Raw genomic sequence first — 19,597 nt, forward strand, 5'->3', positions numbered from 1 at the left:
TTTTTGGAGATGCCAGGGATTGAACCTGGGACCTTCTGCTTCCCAAGCAGATGCTCTACCACTGAGCCACCATCCCTCCCCAATAGGACTTGGTCTCCAGACTCCTAGCCATCTTCGTCACCCTCCTCTGGAGCCATTCCAGCTTGTCTATATCCTTCTTAAAATGTGGTGCCCAAAACTGAACACAATACTCTACATGAGGTCTTACCAGAGCAGAGTAAAGCGATACCATCACATCACATGATCTGGACACTATACAGCCCAAAATTGCATTTGCCTCTTTAGCCACTGCATCACACTGTTGACTCATGTTCAGCGTATGATCCACTAAGATCCCTAGATCTTTTTCGCATACTACTGCTTAGACAAGTCTCCCCCAACCTATAACCATGCATTGGATTTTTCCTACCTAAATGCAGAACTTTACATTTATCCCTGTTAAAATTCATTTTATTGGTTGTATCCCAGTTTTCCAGCCTGTCAAGGTCATTTCTCCTCTTTATATTTTTATTGAATTTTTTAAAAATATATAAGTTATCAATATTTATATCCATATATAATTAATTAAACTTATGGAATCAGGTTGTAAACAAGCATAAATACTTACATGCATACAATAAAATATTGAGTAAGGATTTTAAGTTACAAAGATGTATCTAGATATGTAGACCATTTTCTATCCAAGGAGAGTGGTCAAGATAAAAACAAAAGATTAAGACAATAATTCCTGTATCAAAACACAATTCATCTAATTGAACCCATATTATCATTAAACTATTAATTATGCATTGCTATGAATTCTTAACTGCCTAAATATTCTCTATGGAAACTATTACAGGTTATTCCAAAATTTACTATCTGGTAATTATAATTAGGTGCGATCCACGACTAGCACAGTAAAAGAAAAGGAAGGTAGAAAAAGAGAGAAATAAAACTGTTAGTAAATAGAAAATAAACAAAAAAACACAACTGAAGCAAAATATTAAACACTTATAAGTAGAGAAGATCAAGATATTCTGGTTTGTGTGGTTGAATGTCATTTGCTGTAATGAACTCAATAAAGGAAACCATTTCTCTGTGAATTTCAAGTTATTATTGTCTGAGTTTGAATGCTGGATATGATCTGTAATTTTTTCTGGTATGAGAATGTCCCTAACCTTGGATAACCAGCTGGAGATTGATGGAACTTGAGGTGATTTCCATTTTGAAGCAATTAGGGGTTTTGCTGCTATCAGCATGTTAGTTATCAGTGCTCGCCTAAATTAAGGTACCGTTGGATCTTGCCAGATGTCCAGGAAGATCAGTTGAGGAAGTAATGGAATTTCATATCCTGTTATAATTTTGATTTGTTGTAAAATCTCATGCCAGAATGAAATAATATGAGGACACTTCCACCGGCAGTGGGCAAAATCACCAACTTCACCACAATTTTTACAGCATAATGGAGAGTGGTTAGATTATATTAAGAATAGTCTTTTAGGTGTAAGGTACCACTGTGTTATAATTTTATAAGATATTAATTTTGAACTTATCAGTTTGGTGCAGAACAAATTAGAGAACAAGATCTTGTCCCATTGGTCATCGCTGAGAGCTATCCCACAATTATGTTGCCATTTTGACTGGCATGGTAAACATTGAACACTATCCAGAGAAATCAATATAGCTTAAGTTTTAGAAATTATGCCTTTGTGATTATAGTCAGATTGTTTAAGAAGTTGTTCAAAATCAGAGGAGATAACATTACTTTTTTCAAGTTGAGAGTAGAAGAGGTATGTTGAAGCTGCAAATAAAAGTACCAAGGAAATAGTTGGAAGTAATTTTTTCCTGAGAATGTCCCATATTCCAAGTAAAGGTTTTAGAAAGGTGCTATTCCTTACAGAGGTAGGACGCAATTTAGCTACTAACCAAATGATTTCTTTAATAGATGCTGGAGCTGTATACATTAACAATGAGGTAGTCCAATCTTCCTGTTCTGATTTCTGAAGAAGTTTAATTATCATTGCTATTATTGTAGCTTTGTAGAATATAGCCAAGTCTGGAAAGTTTAAGCCTCCTCGAGAAGTCTGCCTTTTAAGAATTTTAAAACTAGTTCTTGGCTTTTTGAATTGCCATAAAAATTCATTTAGTTTTTTTTTTTGCCATGATTTAAGTAGATTAGCAGGTTAATGTACTGGAAGTGTACGAAATAAGAAGAGCCATTTAGGAAAGAGGAATGATTTAACAAGCTGCAGTCTGTCATGAAAAGATGTATTAAGTTTGTTCCATTTGTTTGTAGTTTGTTGGATTTCTTGAGAGATGCGTAGGTGGTTGAATTTTAAAATATTGTTGAGATTACAAGGAATCTGAACTCCTAGATAAGTAAGTGATTTTGATGACCATTGGTATCTACAGTGTTGATGAATATATAGTTCCGTATCTGAGGTAAATTGTAGAGGTAGACTAGAAGATTTGGATTGATTAATACAAAAGCCAGAGATATTGCTAAAACGTTTGAGAGTAGTTTCCAGATTCTTCAGTGATGTCTTAGGATTTGTTAAATATAACAGCATTATCGTCTGCAAATATACTAATTTTGGATGTGCGGGAGCCAAGTTCTACTCCATGAATCTCAGAGTCATTACGTATTGCCGATGCCAACGGTTCCAAAGCCAGAGCAAAAAGGACTGGAGATAGTGGGCAGCCTTGTCTGGTTCTCCGATGCAGCTTAAATTTTTTCTGATGCTAGGCCATTTATGTGGATTTGTGCTGAAGGTGCGGAATAAATAGTTTTGATAATTCTCAAGAAATTCTCTCCAAAATTCATGTGATGGAGAAGCTTCAAAAGGTATTATGTTTCAAGAGAATCAAAGGCCTTCTCTACATCTAAGGACAGCAGAAGTGCCTCCAAATGTTTGCGATCAGTATTAGAAATATTTATAGTTTTATGTATATTGGTTGTTAACTCTTTTCTGGGCATAAAACCTACTTGGCCATGATGAATATTTTGTGTTACAAAAGAATTTAGCCTCTTGGTAATTACTGCCATGAAAATCTTGTAGTCTTGATTTAAAAGGGAGATCGGTCTGTAGGAGGATGGGTTAGTTAAGTCTTTGCCTTGTTTATCGAGGCTGAGTTCCAGGATGGTGGTAGTTTGCCATCAAGGAGTATTTCGTTGCAAGCTTTGGAGAGTGGTGGAGCTAGTAGATGTGCAAATTTTTATAAAATTCTGATGAAAAACTATCTGGTCCAGCAGATTTGTTGTTTTTTAGATTTTTAATAGCAGCAATGACTTCTTGAGGTTCAATTGGTTGTTCCATAATTGAGCGATATTGCTCCTCAATTTTCTTGATGTCAGGGTGTGAATTGAGATAATGATGTCATCTGGCGAAGGATTTTTAGAGGAATAGAGATTACAATAGTATTGAGTAAAAATGCCATTGATTTTTCTGGAGTTGTGATGAAGAGTTCCCATTTGGTCTTGAGCAGTTGTCACATATCTTGAAAATTTCCTTTCATTAACTTTCCTGGAGAGAGGTCTTAAAGTTTTTGGAGACTTTACCCAATATTTCTGTTTGACAAAAGGAGATTCTTTTAAATATGAGAACTTTCAACAGTTTCTAGTCGCTTCCGTTCAGAAACGAGTTCTTTGTACTTGAGCGGGCATCCAGAGTCTTTGTGTGATTTTTCAAGAGAGGAGATTCTCTTCTTCAACTCTAGGTAAAAGGCTTCTTTTTTACGTTTGAGTTGTATTGTCCGAGATATGATTTGTCCATGAAGGACTGCTTTGAGAGCGTCCCAAATATTTGAAGCTGAAACATCTTCAGTACAATCTGTCTCCAAATATTGTTTAATGTTTGTTTCAATTTGTGTAATACAATCATCATTGTACATGATTGATTGATTTAGAGTCCAGTGAAATTGTGCACAACAGTCAGAAGAAGGCAGGGCCAATATCAGCAGAAGTCACCGAAGATAGCAAGGATTTGGATAAAAGAATAAAGTCAATTCTTGTATGAATGTTATGTTTTGGAGAACATTCATTTCCTCACTATGAGTAGCTTTCCAGACATCAATAAGTTGTGAGTCTTCGAATACTGAGGACAATCTAGTAGGGCCCTGTTTTCTCTTAGAAGGTTTAGAAGGATTGTAGGATCGATCAAGGTCAAAGTTAGCAATGTGATTTAGGTCGTATCCTAGAATGACCTTGCCTTCTAGGAAGTTTTTCAAAGTGTGTAGTGTCTCCTCCAGATATTACAGTTGGTTTTTGGATATTCAAAAAGTTTTATTGGTTTCAGAAAAGAAAAGGAATGGGGAATGGGAAAAACAACAACAATACATTCTGGTATTATTTTGCATAGGAATACTTTCAAAAAACTTAATTCTACAATATTTTCTTTACATAAATTGTCCCCTATTATTTTGCCTCAACTGCACAAAATCCATTTTCAAATTTTATAGTATAGACCTTTTGTTAAAATTGTCTAGTAATTTTGACAATTCTAGTAAAGATAAATTTTATAATATAAAATTATCTTTCAAATGTTATATTTTATAATATAACATTATCTTTCAAATATCTTTTAAGAAGAAATCCCTCTTGATCAGAGTGTATTATAGATTGTAAAACTTTCTTTAGACGTTGCACCAATATTGCAGCAAAAAATTTATAATCCACATTTAAAAGGGAAATTGGTCGATAATTTTTAATATCTTTCAAATCGTTATTTTCTTTTGCGATCAAAGATATTGTGGCTTCTTGCCATGAAGCTGGTATTTGACCTTCATCTTGGATCTTTTCAATGAGACGTTTGAATGGTAAAAGCAGAGAGTCTTCATAAGCTTTATAAAATTTTGCAGGTAAACCATCTGGTCCAGGAGTTTTGCCATTCTTTTGAGATGTCATTGCCTCTCTAAGTTCCCTTATTGTTATAGGCTCATTTAAAAAATTTTGTTGTTCCTCTTTGAATTTATTAAGGTTATTTTGATTAATATATTCTTCTAACTCTGTTTTCTGAACTTGCTGCTCTTCATATAATTTTTTATAAAATTGCTCCAGAATTTGACGTATTTCTTGTTTTTGATTTTTCTCTTTATTGCTCTCATCTTTCAATGTCGCAATTATTCTTTTGGCCTTCTCTTTTCTCATCCTATATGCCAACCACCTTCCAAGGCTTGTTAACATGTTCAAAAAAGTTTTGTCTAGCATACCTCAGTTCAATCTCCATCTCTTCCATAAGAGTTAAATTCAATTTATGTTGCATTTCTTTCACCTTTTTTTGGAATTCACATTTTGTTGGTTGTTTTTTAAGATTCTTTTCAGCTTCTCTGGCTTGTGATATTAAATTTTGGAAATTTTCAGTTCTCTCTTTCTTTTTCTTGCTACTATATCTAATTGCAAGACCCCTATAATATGCTTTAGCAGTGTCCCAAACTACTTGCATCTTTACTTCTTGTGTTATATTCTGTTTGAAAAAGTATTCCATTTCCGCCTTGGATTCTTTAAGAAAGTCTTTATCTTTCAAAATTGAAATATTTAAATTCCATAATTTTCTCTTCCGTAAACCTTTTAGCTTTATCATTATAGGACTGTGATCTGAGATAACCCTTGTTTGAATTTCTACATCAGTTAGATTTTTAATCAAACTTGCCGAAAGCCAACACATATCAATTCTTGACCAGGTTTGATTACTAGAAGAGTAGTAAGTAAAATCTTTAGAGTTGGGATATCTTGTTCTCCATACATCTACCAGGTCCATTTCCTTGGGACCACTCGTTAAAATAAAGACACTCACAAGCAAAAATGCAATGGCACATCTTCCCAGTTTGTTTTGAAACTCTGTGTTCCTGTTTGTACCAGATAAGCTACGCTCCACCAAAGAATATCCTTATTATAAAGCAGTTCAAAAATGAAAACAACCTTCTAACTTCTATCAACAGTTTGTGTTAGTCAAAACAATACTAAAAATAATAATAAACACCCCTTTTCAGTTCACCACAGTAGATAGTCAATAGAGAAAACAATTCCGTTCAGTTCACTGAAGCTGCAGCCATTGTCTATTATATGAAGCAAAGCTAGTTCAATTGTAATCCAAATCAGCGCCAGGTCTTTCCATTAAAATCCAGGCATAAAAGCTGCAAAGTATAAATCTGTAATCCAGGGCTGATTACCCTATTTGTAATACAAGAATGTGACCCAAATTCAAACTATAAACCAGTAATCCAAATAAGAATGGAAAAAAAAACCCAACAGTCACAAAAATAAGGACAAAAAGAACAAATGCATAAAACAAAAGGTAAATAATCCAGATGCAGAGGCTACAAAATATAAATCTGTAATCCAGGGCTGATTACGCTATTTGTAATCCAAGCATGACCCCCCAAAACAGACAGAAAATCAGTAATCCAGACAAAAAGGAAAAAAACCAGCAAATCCAAAAATAAAAACATATAGGTGCACAAAAAACGAAATCCCAATCCAAAAGTCTTTAAAATCATATCAAAAAAATAATCCAACCACAAATGTACACAGAAACAAAAATAAAAAATGAAATACCAGTTAAAATGATTATATCCACTAAAACAGATAGAAATCCAGGTTTTTTTTAAAAAAAATTACAAAATGCTCTTCTTGCAACCAAAGATCCTGCTGTGTCTTAAAATCAATATAAGGTACCCACCAGCTTTTAATAGTTTCTTAAAGTATTTATAAATTCAGTCAAAGCACTTGAACTTGCACTTCAAAGTTTTTTTAAACCAGCCAACTTTCTCATCCAAGTGCACTTGTCAGCAAACATCTTCCCCAAGAAGCAAAACATTTTCATCTCCCAAAGCAAGTTTAAGACAAATCAGTTAAGTTCAACTATCCATTACAGAATGATGCAATCTCTTGCTGCAGGTATTTTCAATATATCAGATTAGACAGACTTTTACAAACCATGAAAAAGAAAGAGGGAGAGTTCTCCACCCCCCTTTCTCAGTCTCCTGCCTTACTTGAAATCTGTTCCTGATTCTCTTTTTTCCCCTGCAACTTGCCACCAATCCAAACAAAAATATGGGGAAACACTTACAATATTGAGAAGATCGGTGTCCTTAGTCTTGAAGACATAAGGCTTGAAGAACCAAAATGTAGTGTGTAAGAAAAAAGAAAGAAAAAAGAAAACCGGTGGCTGACTCTTTGGCCATTTAAAAATGGCAATCAGGACGCTGATGCTGGGGAAAAGCGGGATTGGGAAGCAGCCGCCTCCCCTGACATTCCCAATCCACCGCTCTGATTCCCTTGCCTTCTGGGACCCTTCCTGGGCCCCAGAGTCGAGTCAACCTTCGATGGGTGACCCCTCAACGACCCAATTTGAAAGCGGCTCTGGACGTGACTGTCCGAGCCGCTTTCACTCGCAAGCCACCGAAACCGGAAGTTCTCACAGTTGATTTTCATTGGGTGAGTATATAGAACAAATTGCAACTAGCTCTTCATCAAATAGGCCTTTAATGAAGATATAACGGCCTTTGGGGTCAATTTTTGATGAATGATGTTGGAATCTGATGTTTTTAGATATTAATATCGAGACCCCTCGTGACTTGGAATTTCCAATTGCGTGATACTGATGTTGGATCCAGAGATTTGAGAGCTGGTTGTGCAGGAGAGTGTAGGTGGGTTTCTTGTAATAGAGCTATGTCTGTCTTAAGTTTTTTTAGGTTTGATAAGATGCATTTCCTCTTAACAACGTTGTTAAGGTCGTGGACATTTAGAGAAATAATTTTCAAAATAGGAGGCATTGTAGCAAAGTGTTCATTGATGCAGAATAAAGTTATATAAGTAAGTGAATATAAAGAGAGAGGAAGAGAAAAACAGAAGGGGAAAAAATGAATAAGAAAAGCACTGTGCTAGTCGTGGTCTTACCTTTCTTGTAGTTGCTGTTACTTTGAATTAGTACTAGAATGGCAGTGATAGCTGAGCAGCAACTTAAGAGAAGTGTTACTTTTATCTGTAAACAAAAAATAAAATGTTATTGCGTAGTGAAAATTGTAATATAATATTATAGTTGAAGGTGAAGCTATCGGTGTCACGAAAGCTGATGTATTTAATATTACCAATAAATATGGAGCCAATAAATAAATTAATTTGTTGAATTTAGGCTGTATTAAAATACACACAATGAATAGGAGTAATTAATTCCAATAATGAATGCTAAAAAACAGTTAATCAGTGAATAAAAAATTGATTGACACTTTAAAATCGTTAAAACTCCTTATATTATGATATACAATTTAATTTATAAATATTTATAAATATTATATTTAATTAATAAGAAACGAAATTATTGAACTTCCCTCCCTCCCACCCAAACCCTGTTTTAACAAGTAATCAGTAATATTGTGATTTAGAGATCAGAAAGAATGAAATTAAGTAATAATAATATTAATTAATTCACTAAACAAGCAGTTATAAGAAGATACAGGAATCTATTATGTTAAGAATAAAATGAAATTGAGCTTAATTAATGCAGAATATATAATGAGTGGTTAGCAATTTATTATAATATCCACTCCTCCCCCCCCCCTTTTAACACTTAAAACAGGTAAAATGACTTAATCTAGTATATAAATAGTTTAACAGTCTCACTTAACTGTATCCAGTTTCCCAGGGTGCAGTTAATGGAGAATTCTCCAATACTAAAAGACTGTAAACAAAAAACAAGGCTAAGAGAGATCTCCCTCTCCCCTCCCCCCAACTCATCAGCCAAGCTTAAACAAAACATGTATTATTGGGCACAAACCAGCCTATATGAAATGTTATCTTTAAAATTTGAAACATATATGTCTATTGTTAAGTATCAGTCATAAGTATTAGATTAATGCATTTATTTAATGTTCAGTTTGGCATCTTTCATTGGTGATGCTGGCATTTTCCGTTTGTGTGAAGGCTTGGAGGAATCCATCGGTACTGGAACATGAATAGAGTTAAGTAGTGCATAACCAGCTTCTAAACTCTCAGCATAGTACAGTCTGTCCTTAAAAGTGACTTGCATCTTTTTGTTGTGAAGCCATTTATAGCGAATTTTAGCTGCACATAGGGCTTCTGTGATGGGTTTCATCTCACATCTCCAGTTCAATACGTCCTGTGGTAAGTCTGGGTATACATGAATAGTCATTTTTGAAAGGAAGGCCACCCCGACTCCTTGCTAACTCAAGTATTTTTTGTCTGACCCTCTGATCTGGAATGCTTGCTAATATGTCTCTTGGGCCTCTGATTGCTGCTCATGAAGGGGAACCGAGATGGTAGGCGGCAGAAATATAAGGAGCGATATCGTCTTCCAGATCTAATACATTCGCTAGACATTCTGCAATAAAGCTTGGGAGAGCTTGATTATTATTTAAGTCCTCTTTAAAACACCTAAATTTCAAATTGGAATGGCGTGAAGAGGATTCTAGTGAGAGTACTTTCTCTTTAAGAGTAATATTTTCAGCCTTCAGTGTTTTTACATCTTCCTGTAAAGCCAGCCCGATTTCCCATGCACTACCCGCAGCTTTACTTACATTTTCGAGTGCGATTTGAAATGAGGCAAACTGATCTGTCAGAGGTTTGATTATTGCTGACATGTTATCTGTTATTTTCTTTTCAAAATTGCTAAACATCATTTTTAGGGTCATCTCATTAGGAACAGGGGTGGGCAAGAAAGCAGATGTTCCCTCAGCCACCATTTCGTCTTCGCTCCTCAGGTTCGTGTTCTGAGTTGTCGCTGGAGTTTTTATTGTAAAAAAGTCCTTGATCCCCTTATTATTTGCAGGGGTTGTTGTGGACTTTCCAATTGATGTTTTACTCATGTTTATTAGAGGTGATATACTGGCTTGTGTGAGTTAGATGAGTTGAGGTAAAAGGGGGAAGCAGAGCAAGTACTCTAGGCGTCCATCTTAGAAGGCTCCGACGCCGCGCCCTCCATTGTATTTCTCAATAGGTTAGGAAACAACTAAATGTATATTCCTCTGGCTATTTAAGATTTTAAAAAATCTTAAGGAGGAGAACTATTTCTGATCAGTAGACTTTGATTAGCTAATTAAACTTCAACATGACTACTCAAAATATATTAAGTATGGTTTTCAAATGTGTAATCTATCATAACAAGGGACTTTCAAGCAGTAACCAAATGAGAAGGGAACTTTCCACCAGCAGCTTGTCTTCTAGGTCCCAGCTTAAATACAACAGAATCTTGAATAATCCAGATGTCATATTCATGGACAACAATGTCATCTGTGGTTGAAATTTCACCAGGGCATAACTGGGAGCTTGTGAAAGAAAATGGTTATGCGAACCTACTTTTAAAATATTTGTATACTGGAAGTTGCAATTCATAGTACTTTACTGTCTGTCCTGTCTAGGCTTGCTAATTCCCAGGTCCCAGTGGGGGATTTCCTGGTTTGACAGGCTTTTTCCCACTCCCAGTCAGCTGGCCAGTGGGGGGAAGCCCTGCCCAACAGCCTCTATGGGCCTTCAAACCTCGGAAGGCTTAAGGAGATGCTGGGACAGTTTGCTCTTATTTTGGCTGCTCTGTGTGTGTGTGTGTGAGTGAAAGAGACAGAGAATGATAGTGCAGCCAGCTGCTGGGGAAATGAAAACTGTATTCAGGGGAACTGTGCTGCTGTATCTTTATTTATTTTAGGGAATGGGAAAGTCTCTTGGTTCCACCCCCGAAGTCTCCTGGGCCCCACCCCCAAAGTCCCCAGGTATTTTGTGAGTTAGACTTCGCAACCCTAGACCTGTCTCTGAACAGAATGCAAGGCCTTGCAATCAATTATTTTTTAAAGAGAGAACACCTGGCTTTTGATATTGTAATACGGAACTTGACAATTCAAATCTTTCGAGTCCAAGGTACAACGTGAATGGTAATTTTATATCAGCTTGCATTCTCAGTCATAATTCCTTCAAGAAGCACAGTATGTTTTGAATCTCTCAGTGCTCATCAACTCCCTGGCATTGTGCTGCTGAGACTTAAATGGTACTTCTCAGGTTGCACCTCAAAATCAAAGAGTGAAGTGCAGGAGGGGGGATGCCTTCTCATAGGAATTCGTTTACTTAACACATCGTCAATTTTGCACATTAGGTTACTATAAAGAACAAGATGTGTAAATATGCTGAATTTGTTCGAAAGCAGGAATACCTACTTTGCATCTGATACGTAACCATGACAGCGTAAGGCTATTTGTGGCACTGTTTATACACAAAGCTTAATACGTAGTTCATGCGTTAGCTGGAGCAGGCCAGCAGATACTTGGGTACTACTAACTTGGTATAAAGCTTTCTGAGAACCCTAAAAGACGAAATTGGTGATGTGTAGTAGTAGCAGGGCATAATAACACAAAACACAAGGTACAAAAAGGTACAAAGAGGATGGTATAAACCTGATTTTGTCCCATTCTTGATCACTTCACCATTCGGAGGCTAAGAGCCGCCACCTCGTAGTTTAGTTTCACTCCTACAGAATTATCTTCCAATCACTTTGTGATCTCAACAGTTAAGATTGCTCTCATTTGCTTAGATGCATTTTCCAACATAAACCAAATATACCACACCACAGTTAAAGAATGTCTAATGTACAAGTGTAGTAGGGTTGCCAATCCCCAGGTGGGGGCAGGAGATCCCCTGGTTTGGAGGCCCTCCTCCCGCTTCAGGGTAATCAAAAAGTGGGGGGGGAGGGAAGTGTCTGCTGCAAACTCTATTATTCCCTATGGAGACTTATTCCCATAGGAAATAATGGAGAATTGATCCATGGGTATCTGGGGCTCTTGTAGGGCTGTTGCTTGAGGTAGAAGCACCAAATTTTCAGTATAGCATCCAGTGCCTCTCCCCAAAACACCGTCCAAGTTTCCAGAAAATTGGACCAGGGGGTCCAATTCTACAAGCCCCCAAAGAAGGTGCCCCTATCCTTCATTATTTCCTATGGAAGGAAGGCATTTAAAAAGGTGTGCGGTCCCTTTGAATGTGATGGCCAGAACTCCCTTCGGAGTTTAATTATGATTGTCACACCCTTGCTCCTGGCTCCACCCCCAATGTCTCCTGGCTCCACCCTCAAAGTCCCCAGATATTTCTTGAATTGGACTTGGCAACCCTAATTAGTGTAGTCTTGAATATAACTGCATGTTATGTGAGAGAGACAATGAATGAAGGAAGTCATTAGACTCTCCCTGCCCCTCAGAGAGGAATGAAGACGGATGACAAAGAAATTAAATCTAAAACAGTAGTATAGTGAGTTATGCCATGCCTCAATAGAGTGCTACTTTCCTGCCTGTTGCAGCCAAAATGTTCCCCCAAATGCTGCTCCACTTGGAGGGGGGATTTAGAGCTGTAGAGGGAGGGAGGGGGGAAGTAAGGAAGTTGTGCTCCACAGGCAGATATCCTTCCACCCTCTCAAACAATCTGTTGGATACAACCCAATGATTATACAATCTAGATACACAAAGGCATCACAAATTATGGAAGGAGGAAAACCACAATAAAACCTGCAAGATACTAGCTACAATATGTATCACTATATCCATTCCAAGAATACTTTTATAAGTATAAGATTGTAAACATTACTATATGGCAGTTAAATCTGATGTTTCTATGCAGCTTGCTGCTTTCAAATGGCAAGTGATAGCGTAATTACATTATCAATGCATCTTCTCATATGTAAGACCCATTGGTGTGAAACCAAAAAAGCTATTTGCATAAATCTCTCACTAAACAGCACACGATATTACCCAAGTATTTAGCCACAAACTGACTCAATTTGTGCAGAGCCTAGTATAAAGGAGTTATGCACTTATGAGCAGATACATGGTTTAACTATTAGTCATATTAGTTTTCATATCATGCTCTTCAACACCTGGTATGGCTTTCCTTTTTTATATACCCTCAGCACATTACAGAAAATACAAAAAGGAAGGAATATATTACTGCTTAGTAGAAGTGGCTCTGTGTACAATGTGCGCAAGGTCTGTCCTTTTTGTGTAGCAGAAATTTGGGAACTTGTATCATAAAAAAAAATCAACTGCCACTCAAAGCTTCTAAATCTGAAGTGAAACCTCTGTATAAATTCCCAGGTCTTCAAGGAATTGCATTAGGACTTGCTACGATCCAGTGTGTACTTCCACTATCAAAATACCCAGCCAAATGGGAAGAAAGTCCAGCAGAACATGTAAGATAAACTAACATCAAGTGCCGCAACAGACAGAAATGTTCAGTTTCCTTTTCATCATCCTTAGGACAGGAGATAGATTCTGGCACACTTTACTTCTGCTGCAGAGTTCTCAATTCATTTTGGTCGTTAAAGCATATTAGGAAGACAGAATGTTTCCCTCATAGAGACAGTGTGGTAGAATGACTTCTCAGGCCACAGGTGGCCAAACTGTGGCTCAGGAGCCATATGTGGCTCTTTCACACATATTGTGTGGCTTCTGGAGGTTGCGAATAACTTAATGCAGGCCTAATCTCAAGTAAGTGTGCTTAGCATGTATGTAATATTTGTTCATGTCTTGTGGCTCTCAAACATCTGGCATTTATTCAATGTGGCTCTTACATTAAGCAAGCTTGTCCACACCTGTCTTAGGCTGAAACCTAGGAGACACATGTTCAAATCCCTCTTTGCCATGAAATTTAGGGGCTGTCGTTCTTTCTCAGGCTAGCCATCTTCCCAGCATTGTTGTTGAGAATAAAATGGGGACAGAAGAACCATATATGCCACCTTGAGCTCCTTGGAGGAAAGACAGAATATACAGTAGCCTAGAACTCCTTTCAATTTTTCCTAGTGTTTTTCTGGACAATATACCACATTTGTATTTTAAAAAAAAAAACTGATATGCCATTTTTCAGAGAAAACTACCACTGTGACTTAGAGAGGGGAAAAAAATCACAACGCAATTAAAACAAGGTATATTAAACTGTTTCCAAATTAATTCAGTTAATTGTTTAAAATAACTGATTTCATTTATATTTAAATCAATCCAACACATAAAACCATCAGGCTTTCAAGTTGTTGAAGTTCGACTGTCAAGCCACAGTTGACTTATGGCGACCCTGTGCGATTCTCAAGGTGGTTTGCCATTTCCTGCCACTTTTTAGTAACCCTGGTATTCCTTAGAAGTCTCCCATCCAAATACTAGCCAGGGTTAATCCCACTTATCTTCTGAGATCTGACAAGACAGCTAGCCTGTGCTATACAGGTTAGAATCCAAGCTTTCATAAGACATTTCGCACTCACCTTCAAGTGGTGCGACCACCCTCCTCACGCCGGCGGATCTCCTCCTCCTCACGCTCAAACGTTTTCCTGCTTCTTGGCGGTTTCCGTTTGAGCTGGTTTCGCGACGGAAGTCGCCGGCTCTTTTGGGTGCGCCGGCGCTTCTGGTGCGAAATCCCTGCAGATCCGCCGGCGTCATTCTGATTTGATTCTGTTTATTCATGCCTGATGCCACTTGTGGTTATTGTTTGGCTATGGATCCGCAGGGGAGGGAATTTTGGTGCTTTTTCTAAGAAGGCCTTGTCATGTGAGCATGCCTGTAAAGCCCTGTTGGCGGCATAATATGAAGCAAATTCACATCAACAGGGGACTAGGTTAATAATGGAGAAACTCTGTTGGCTCCCTAGCCCCACACATTTTAAAACTTAAAATACTTTGAACCGGCCTTGGAATTTTAGCTGCTTTAATGTGTTCACATTGGCCAACCCTAATCAGACAGGCACATTTGAGCCAACTGAAATTTGTGAGAACTTTTCAAAGACATCCTCACATAAAGCACATTCCAGTATTCCAGTCTCTATGTCACCAGGGTGTGCATCACTGGGTACAATCAGACGGACTTGTTTGGCCCACTATAGCCACCCCCATCTCTGGATTAAAGAGGCATGATCACACATGCACTTCCCCCACAGTGCACTCTCACCTACCTCATGCTGTGATGCCTCAGCAACATGTTAAACAGAAGTTTCCAGTAGCAAAGTCCTGCCATGCTTCCGTGGAGCACTTCTAGCTGTGTGATCATGCACATGCAGGTGTGGTGTGCCCATGCTGGCTGCCAGGCAGGTATTGTCTAACTGCCACAGCACATCTCAGCCAGGAGTAGCTTTATTATAACCAAAAGACCACTGCAGCAGCCAGCTCATCTGAGCCTACCTTTTGTGGTCAGGTTAGCTTCTCTCTGAAGGGTTGCTGTCTACCGATCCAAGCTGGCTATAGTTAGCAATCCAAATACGACTCAACAAGTACTCTCAAAAGTGCACATGTGGCATGTGACTTTTTGTAGGTCTTGCAACCCTACCCAGCACAGTCTGACTTTCCAGACCCACTGAATCCCCAATCAACTGCACCTCTGTTTTATATTGGCTACGCATCTGTTTGTTCACTATATCCCCTCAAAATGATATCTAGTTTGGCTGTCGTAAAACTATGTCGTTATTCTTAGCCTTATTCGTGGTATATAGCCACTAAGGTGCTTTTTGTTTTGTTTTTGTCTAAGGGAACTTAGAATGTCATGGGTTGGAAGTGCAATGTAATTATAATTACTGCTGTGAACCAAATAACAAGTGCTGACTTCAAATATAATTTGAAGTCAGATGCCTGGTAGTGAGTATGTAGAGGGATCTTCTCTTTGTATAGCTCTGAGTCATTCCATATGTTTTACTCTGGGGTACACAACAGTATGTAATGTTTTCAGTCCCTTTAGATGTGGAAGAGTATCCCACAAGTCTTTTCTTTTAAAGGTAATTCATTATTTCAATGATACCTGAAAAAACTGGGTGAAATTCCACTAGAGTCTTCATAATTTTGGACGGAATTCACAACTGGCTAGATAGCAAGAGGGAATTCCTCCAAAATATATCAGAAGCAAGCCCAGATAATGGTTTCTGGTGCCCCAGGGCCCCTGACTCCCCTGCCCTCGTGGCGGTGAGGATGAGTGTGGTGACGGTAGGACACTGCCCCACCGCTCTCACCTTCCTAGATCTGTGTTTCCCCCAGAAGCACAGGCCAGGAAGGTGAAAGTGGTGGGCGGCATGTATGCTCCTTGAAGCCTGCCTTCCCTTGCTCCCTGTGCCCCTTCTCCACCATCTGTTCACAGGCCGCAGCACTCCTGGCAGGTGGCAACAAGGGCAAGCATGGCAGGGAAGGGGCACCGCCTACCTGGCCTACTGGGATGCACTGGCCGTGATCAGAAGGACTTCAAACTGTGTACTATAACCAGTCATTTTCAAACATGAACTATGCCACACAATTCTTGCACAATTCTTCTATGATGTCTGCTGGACGTCTGCACGATTCTTCTATGATGTCTGCACAGACTACTGGAGAATCAGCACAGGCTTTTATATAGATGTAATCTTGCTTTCAACAAACCAGTTGTGATGAATTAGAGCCAAGGCCCCATCCCTCCAAGAACACTGTGTGCAAGAATGTCTGCAACCACTGTATACCCCAAAAAACACCTATTAAGAAAGGTTGAAAGAACTGGTCATGTTTAGCCTGGAGAGGAGATGGCTGAGAGGTGATATGATCACCATTTTCAAGTACTTCAAGGACTGTCATTAGCGGCACCGTGGTGCAGAGTGGTAAAGCAGCAATATTGCAGCACTGTGGTCTGAACTCTCTGCTCACAACCTGAGTTGGATTCCAGTGGAAGCTGGATTCAGGTAGCCGGCCCAAGGTTGACTCAGCCTTCCATCCTTACGAGGTCAGTAAAATAAGTACCCAGCTTGCTGAGGGGAAAGTGTAAAAGACTGGGGAAGGCAATGGCAAACCACCCCGTAAAAAGTCTGCCGTGAAAACATTGTGAAAGCAACATCACCCCAGAGTTGGAAACGACTGGTGCTTAAACAGGGGGCCTTTCCTTTTCCATATAGAGGATGATGCAGAATTGTTTTCTGTGGCCCCAGAAGGTAGGACCAGAACCAATGGGTTGAAATTAAATCAAAAGAGTTTCCGGCTCAACATTAGGAAGACCTTCCTGACAGAGCAGTTTGTCAGTGGAACAGGCTTCCTCAGCAGGCGGTGGGCTCTCCTTCCTTGGAAGTTTTTAAACAGAGACTGGATGGCCATCTGACAGCAATGAAGATCCTGTGAATTTAGGGGGAGGTATTTGTGAGTTTCCTGCATTGTGCGGGTTGGACTAGATGACCCTGGAGGTCCCTTCCAACTCTATGATTCTATGATACTTACAGCGATGTGGTTCAGATAATGCTATCAGGTGCAACATTCATATCCCTTTTTAGAAAGGCAACATCTTAAACTGCATCCATGTTGTACATATGGGCTATACAGACACACAGGACCGGTCATACTATGTGCAAGGAAAAGAGGAAACAATGAATGTTTCCCATCTCCATTCCACACCAGTCAAGGGTAATCATTGACTCTACAACATAACAACTGAAGCTTAAAGTTTTATATGTAAAGAAAATGGGCCACTGAGCATGGACTAAAAGGGAGAAAGAATCTGTCTAAACAGCACAGAGAGTGGTAAATTACTTCTGACTTACTTGGTAGGTATATGCTTTGTATATGGGGAAAATACAGATCAATAAGCTTGGCTGAAAGTTCTGCTTTACCAGTGAATGCTGTTAACAGTTTTCAAAACCACAAAATTCCTTTAACTATACCATCTCCTCCAAAATGATTTAATGCCATCTTGTGGTAAACTGCAGAAATGTATGGAACTATCCAAATTCTGAAGGAGAACAGAAATTAAATTTTGAAATATTTGAGGATGGCAGCCGTAATGGGGGAGGTGTATTTCTAAAAGGAAAAATACACATTGTGAATGTGGATGACATAGTCCCGCTGGTGCTACCAGATTCTGTAAAGGCTTTGCTTACCCATTCTGGGCTGAATGAGAAAATAATGTGTCTTTTGTAGTCTGTTATAGGTAAAATACCAAAGCAGTTATCTCATCTTCAGAGTTACAAAGGGATAAGTGCCCATCAACTATGACACTCCATCAGATACTTAAGACACAAAGTGCTTCAATTCCAAAGCCAAAGTGCTTCAATTCCAAAGTTCTTCAATTCTGAATCCAAAGCCAAAGATTCTGGCTTTGTTTGTTTTGGGTTTAAATAGAGGGCATAGTTACTCAAGAGGTTATAACATCATTATAGTTTGCCATTAGAAAAAAAGGAATACATTAAAATACAGTGGAGGATGGGTTAGCATATGTAATAAGATAAACTGCCAATCTTACCCAGATTTATGGGACTTCACACCTGACCTACATCAATCTGCTTTTTATCACCCTCCAACGTTAACATTAACTAACAAACACAGACTCCAATTTGTGATTCTTTTAATCTGCTAAAAACATTCCCATGATTCTACATACCAACTCACTGCCCACTTATATGAAGAACTGCTGCTTGCCATTCCAATATTGCCTGATGAAGTCTGCTTAGAGCATACGAAAGCTTACTCTCTGAATAAAACTTAGTTGGTCTTAAAGGTGCGGCTTGTCTACTGCTTTGTTCTATTGCTTCAGACCAACACAGCTGCCCACTTGGATCGATCATAAGAAAGATTACAATTTCACATTTGCCTAAAAAAAATTAATTGCTTTGCAAAGTGCCATGCTATCACCCTCACCTGGATAATCCAGGCAAGCCTGATCTCATCAGATTTCAGAAGCTAAACAGGGTCAACTCTGGCAAGTATTTGGACAGGAGACCTCCTTGGAACACCAGAGCTGGGAGGCAGGGGCAGGCTTTATTCAGACACCTCTCTGAATATCCTCCAGCCCCCCCCCGGTAGGGGTCAGTCACCAGAGGTCACACCCCCACACCCCCAGCTGGAACAACAGAATAGAAAAAAATTAAAGATCATTATAGCACTGGAAATGTTTTGAGTTTTATGTTTTTACGTCTTAATGCAATTTTATATCACATGTATTTACATGAACATGTAAGCCGCCCTGAGCCGGCTTCCACAGGGAGGGCGGGATATAAATCGAACAAAATAAATCAAATGCAACTCCCCAACCCAAAAATGTCATGTTATTAAAAAAAAATTAAGGTAAAGGTAGGCCCACGCTTCTGCTTCATGTGGGGAAAAATATTTCACATACACACCTCTTAGGCCTTTAATCTTCCTTCCTCTCCTCTATCCCACTAAACACCAAACTGCTTTTGAAGATCCCTGAGGTTAAAGAGAAGCATGTCTGTGATGCAGCAGGCAGGTCCACAGTTGGGGAAAAGATGAAAGCCTTGCTTGACGTGAAGAGCTAAAAGTGTGCTACTCTAGATCCTGACGCCTGATGTGATGCCAATTTTCCTGCTTTGTTCCATTGAAAAGGATGAACAAATTTCTTTTCGCGATAGTGCTGGCACGGTGTGAAACTATTGATTAATATTGTTACCTCTTTATGTGCTGCTATTTCTGAAAATGTATTTATTTCCCTCCACTTACCGTCAGCAACAACAAAAACATATAGCAAAAATATATATATATATCAGCAGGTATTCACTTTTCAAGTAGAGAATTCAGCAGTTTAAAAGGAAGAGTGTTATCCATAGGCAAACTATACAAACTGAAATAGGATGCTAAACAGCAAACAGCAGCAAACGCAAGAGCCAGTGTGGTGCAGTGGTTAAGAGCGGTAGACTCTGATCTAG

General features: G+C 38.7%; 1 protein-coding gene across 2 annotated transcripts in view; it reads right to left on the reverse strand.

Moving 5' to 3' along the window:
- Positions 1 to 19,597, reverse strand: part of PRELID2 (PRELI domain containing 2) — a 62,210-nt gene that overhangs the window by 33,749 nt on the left and 8,864 nt on the right. The gene's annotated exons all lie outside the window — the stretch shown is intronic.

Source organism: Heteronotia binoei, chromosome 5 (assembly GCF_032191835.1).
Source record: "Heteronotia binoei isolate CCM8104 ecotype False Entrance Well chromosome 5, APGP_CSIRO_Hbin_v1, whole genome shotgun sequence".
Taxonomy (NCBI): domain Eukaryota; kingdom Metazoa; phylum Chordata; class Lepidosauria; order Squamata; family Gekkonidae; genus Heteronotia; species Heteronotia binoei.